The sequence below is a fragment of the Leuresthes tenuis genome, unplaced genomic scaffold (assembly GCF_036924035.1).
Source record: "Leuresthes tenuis unplaced genomic scaffold, fLeuTen1.0.hap1 SCAF_2, whole genome shotgun sequence".
Classification (NCBI taxonomy): Eukaryota; Metazoa; Chordata; class Actinopteri; order Atheriniformes; family Atherinopsidae; genus Leuresthes; species Leuresthes tenuis.
Genome location: NW_027325356.1, coordinates 3222168 through 3227964, shown reverse-complemented (window position 1 = coordinate 3227964; position 5797 = coordinate 3222168).

The following is a 5797-nucleotide window of genomic DNA, read 5'->3' as shown; positions in this document are numbered from 1 at the left end:
TTGTTTTTACAAGTACTCCCAAATGTGATTGGACAGGTTGTTTCTTGTTTTCACAAGTACTCCCAAATGTGATTGGACAGGTTGTTTCTTGTTTTCACAAGTACTCCCAAATGTGATTGGACAGGTTGTTTCTTGTTTTCACAGGTACTCCCAAATGTGATTGGAAAGGTTGACTTGTTTTTACAGGTACTCCCAAATGTGATTGGACAGGTTGTTTCTTGTTTTTACAAGTACTCCCAAATGTGATTGGACAGGTTGTTTCTTGTTTTCACAAGTACTCCCAAATGTGATTGGACAGGTTGTTTCTTGTTTTCACAGGTACTCCCAAATGTGATTGGACAGGTTGTTTCTTGTTTTTACAAGTACTCCCAAATGTGATTGGACAGGTTGTTTCTTGTTTTCACAAGTACTCCCAAATGTGATTGGACAGGTTGTTTCTTGTTTTCACAAGTACTCCCAAATGTGATTGGACAGGTTGTTTCTTGTTTTCACAGGTACTCCCAAATGTGATTGGAAAGGTTGACTTGTTTTTACAGGTACTCCCAAATGTGATTGGACAGGTTGTTTCTTGTTTTTACAGGTACTCCCAAATGTGATTGGACAGGTTGTTTCTTGTTTTTACAAGTACTCCCAAATGTGATTGGACAGGTTGTTTCTTGTTTTCATTGGTACTCCCAAATGTGATTGGACAGGTTGTTTCTTGTTTTCACTGGTACTCCCAAATGTAAGTATAAATGTATGTGTTGGACAGGTTGTTTTCTACAGCCAGAAAGACTTTTACGTCTTCTTTTAAAATGTATTATGCTTCTTGAAGCAATAGGAAGCTGTATGGGCCTTTTAACAGACCTACAGCCACTAAAACGACTTTAACGTCTTCATTTAAAACGTATTATGCTTCTTGAAGCAATAGGAAGCTGTATGGGCCTTTTAACAGACCTACAGCCACTAAGACGACTCTAACGTCTTCTTTTTAAATGTATTATGCTTCTTGAAGCAATAGGAAGCTGTATGGGCCTTTTAACAGACCTACAGCCACTAAAACGACTTTAACATCTTCTTTTAAAATGTATTATGCTTCTTGAAGCAATAGGAAGCTGTCTGGGACTTTTAACAGACCTACAGCCAGAAAGACGACTTTAACGTCTTCTTTTAAAACGTATTATGCTTCTTGAAGCAATAGGAAGCTGTATGGGCCTTTTAACAGACCTACAGCCACTAAAACGACTTTTACGTCTTCTTTTAAAACGTATTATGCTTCTTGAAGCAATAGGAAGCTGTATGGGACTTTTAACAGACCTACAGCCACTAAAACGACTTTTACGTCTTCTTTTAAAACGTATTATGCTTCTTGAAGCAATAGGAAGCTGTATGGGACTTTTAACAGACCTACAGCCACTAAAACGACTTTAACGTCTTCTTTTAAAACGTATTATGCTTCTTGAAGCAATAGGAAGCTGTATGGGCCTTTTAACAGACCTACAGCCAGTAAGACGACTTTTACGTCTTCTTTTAAAACGTATTATGCTTCTTGAAGCAATAGGAAGCTGTATGGGACTTTTAACAGACCTACAGCCACTAAAACGACTTTTACGTCTTCTTTTAAAACGTATTATGCTTCTTGAAGCAATAGGAAGCTGTATGGGCCTTTTAACAGACCTACAGCCAGTAAGACGACTTTTACGTCTTCTTTTAAAATGTATTACGCTTCTTGAAGCAATAGGAAGCTGTATGGGACTTTTAACAGACCTAAAGCCACTAAAACGACTTTAACATCTTCTTTTAAAATGTATTATGCTTCTTGAAGCAATAGGAAGCTGTCTGGGACTTTTAACAGACCTACAGCCAGAAAGACGACTTTAACGTCTTCTTTTAAAATGTATTATGCTTCTTGAAGCAATAGGAAGCTGTATGGGACTTTTAACAGACCTACAGCCACTAAAACGACTTTTACGTCTTCTTTTAAAACGTATTATGCTTCTTGAAGCAATAGGAAGCTGTATGGGCCTTTTAACAGACCTACAGCCAGTAAGACGACTTTTACGTCTTCTTTTAAAACGTATTATGCTTCTTGAAGCAATAGGAAGCTGTATGGGACTTTTAACAGACCTACAGCCACTAAAACGACTTTTACGTCTTCTTTTAAAACGTATTATGCTTCTTGAAGCAATAGGAAGCTGTATGGGCCTTTTAACAGACCTACAGCCAGTAAGACGACTTTTACGTCTTTTTTTAAAATGTATTATGCTTCTTGAAGCAATAGGAAGCTGTATGGGACTTTTAACAGACCTACAGCCACTAAAACGACTTTAACGTCTTCTTTTAAAACGTATTATGCTTCTTGAAGCAATAGGAAGCTGTATGGGCCTTTTAACAGACCTACAGCCAGTAAGACGACTTTTACGTCTTCTTTTAAAACGTATTATGCTTCTTGAAGCAATAGGAAGCTGTATGGGACTTTTAACAGACCTACAATCACTAAAACGACTTTTACGTCTTCTTTTAAAACGTATTATGCTTCTTGAAGCAATAGGAAGCTGTATGGGCCTTTTAACAGACCTACAGCCACTAAAACGACTTTTACGTCTTCTTTTAAAACGTATTATGCTTCTTGAAGCAATAGGAAGCTGTATGGGCCTTTTAACAGACCTACAGCCACTAAAACGACTTTTACGTCTTCTTTTAAAACGTATTATGCTTCTTGAAGCAATAGGAAGCTGTATGGGCCTTTTAACAGACCTACAATCACTAAAACGACTTTTACGTCTTCTTTTAAAACGTATTATGCTTCTTGAAGCAATAGGAAGCTGTATGGGCCTTTTAACAGACCTACAGCCAGTAAGACAACTTTTACGTCTTTTTTTAAAATGTATTATGCTTCTTGAAGCAATAGGAAGCTGTATGGGCCTTTTAACAGACCTACAGCCACTAAAACGACTTTGATGTCTTCTTTTAAAATGTATTATGCTTCTTGAAGCAATAGGAAGCTGTATGGGCCTTTTAACAGACCTACAGCCAGTAAGACGACTTTTACGTCTTTTTTTAAAATGTATTATGCTTCTTGAAGCAATAGGAAGCTGTATGGGCCTTTTAACAGACCTACAGCCACTAAAACGACTTTGATGTCTTCTTTTAAAATGTATTATGCTTCTTGAAGCAATAGGAAGCTGTATGGGCCTTTTAACAGACCTACAGCCACTAAAACGACTTTAACGTCTTCTTTTAAAATGTATTATGCTTCTTGAAGCAATAGGAAGCTGTATGGGCCTTTTAACAGACCTACAGCCAGTAAAACGACTTTGACGTCTTCTTTTAAAACGTATTATGCTTCTTGAAGCAATAGGAAGCTGTATGGGACTTTTAACAGACCTACAGCCACTAAAACGACTTTAACGTCTTCTTTTAAAACGTATTATGCTTCTTGAAGCAATAGGAAGCTGTATGGGCCTTTTAACAGACCTACAGCCACTAAAAAGACTTTAACGTCTTTTTTTAAATGTATTATGCTTCTCAAAGCAATAGGAAGCTGTATGGGCCTTTTAACAGACCTACAGCCAGTAAAACGACTTTGACGTCTTCTTTTAAAATGTATTATGCTTCTTGAAGCAATAGGAAGCTGTATGGGCCTTTTAACAGACCTACAGCCACTAAAACGACTTTGACGTCTTCTTTTAAAACGTATTATGCTTCTTGAAGCAATAGGAAGCTGTATGGGCCTTTTAACAGACCTACAGCCACTAAAATGACTTTTACGTCTTCTTTTAAAACGTATTATGCTTCTTGAAGCAATAGGAAGCTGTATGGGCCTTTTTAACAGACCTACAGCCACTAAAACGACTTTTACGTCTTTTTTTAAAACGTATTATGCTTCTTGAAGCAATAGGAAGCTGTATGGGCCTTTTAACAGACCTACAGCCACTAAAACGACTTTTACGTCTTCTTTTAAAACGTATTATGCTTCTTGAAGCAATAGGAAGCTGTATGGGCCTTTTAACAGACCTACAGCCACTAAAACGACTTTGACGTCTTCTTTTAAAATGTATTATGCTTCTTGAAGCAATAGGAAGCTGTATGGGCCTTTTAACAGACCTACAGCCACTAAAAAGACTTTAACGTCTTTTTTTAAATGTATTATGCTTCTCAAAGCAATAGGAAGCTGTATGGGCCTTTTAACAGACCTACAGCCAGTAAAACGACTTTGACGTCTTCTTTTAAAATGTATTATGCTTCTTGAAGCAATAGGAAGCTGTATGGGCCTTTTAACAGACCTACAGCCACTAAAACGACTTTGACGTCTTCTTTTAAAACGTATTATGCTTCTTGAAGCAATAGGAAGCTGTATGGGCCTTTTAACAGACCTACAGCCAGTAAGACGACTTTTACGTCTTTTTTTAAAATGTATTATGCTTCTTGAAGCAATAGGAAGCTGTATGGGCCTTTTAACAGACCTACAGCCACTAAAACGACTTTAACGTCTTCTTTTAAAACGTATTATGCTTCTTGAAGCAATAGGAAGCTGTATGGGCCTTTTAACAGACCTACAGCCAGTAAGACGACTTTAACGTCTTCTTTTAAAATGTATTATGCTTCTTGAAGCAATAGGAAGCTGTATGGGACTTTTAACAGACCTACAGCCACTAAAACGACTTTTACGTCTTCTTTTAAAACGTATTATGCTTCTTGAAGCAATAGGAAGCTGTATGGGCCTTTTAACAGACCTACAGCCAGTAAGACGACTTTTACGTCTTCTTTTAAAACGTATTATGCTTCTTGAAGCAATAGGAAGCTGTATGGGACTTTTAACAGACCTACAGCCACTAAAACGACTTTTACGTCTTCTTTTAAAACGTATTATGCTTCTTGAAGCAATAGGAAGCTGTATGGGACTTTTAACAGACCTACAGCCACTAAAACGACTTTAACGTCTTCTTTTAAAACGTATTATGCTTCTTGAAGCAATAGGAAGCTGTATGGGCCTTTTAACAGACCTACAGCCACTAAAACGACTTTGACGTCTTCTTTTAAAATGTATTATGCTTCTTGAAGCAATAGGAAGCTGTATGGGCCTTTTAACAGACCTACAGCCACTAAAACGACTTTGACGTCTTCTTTTAAAATGTATTATGCTTCTTGAAGCAATAGGAAGCTGTATGGGCCTTTTAACAGACCTACAGCCACTAAAAAGACTTTAACGTCTTTTTTTAAATGTATTATGCTTCTCAAAGCAATAGGAAGCTGTATGGGCCTTTTAACAGACCTACAGCCAGTAAAACGACTTTGACGTCTTCTTTTAAAATGTATTATGCTTCTTGAAGCAATAGGAAGCTGTATGGGCCTTTTAACAGACCTACAGCCACTAAAACGACTTTGACGTCTTCTTTTAAAACGTATTATGCTTCTTGAAGCAATAGGAAGCTGTATGGGCCTTTTAACAGACCTACAGCCAGTAAGACGACTTTTACGTCTTTTTTTAAAATGTATTATGCTTCTTGAAGCAATAGGAAGCTGTATGGGCCTTTTAACAGACCTACAGCCACTAAAACGACTTTTACGTCTTCTTTTAAAACGTATTATGCTTCTTGAAGCAATAGGAAGCTGTATGGGCCTTTTAACAGACCTACAGCCACTAAAACGACTTTGACGTCTTCTTTTAAAATGTATTATGCTTCTTGAAGCAATAGGAAGCTGTATGGGCCTTTTAACAGACCTACAGCCACTAAAAAGACTTTAACGTCTTTTTTTAAATGTATTATGCTTCTCAAAGCAATAGGAAGCTGTATGGGCCTTTTAACAGACCTAC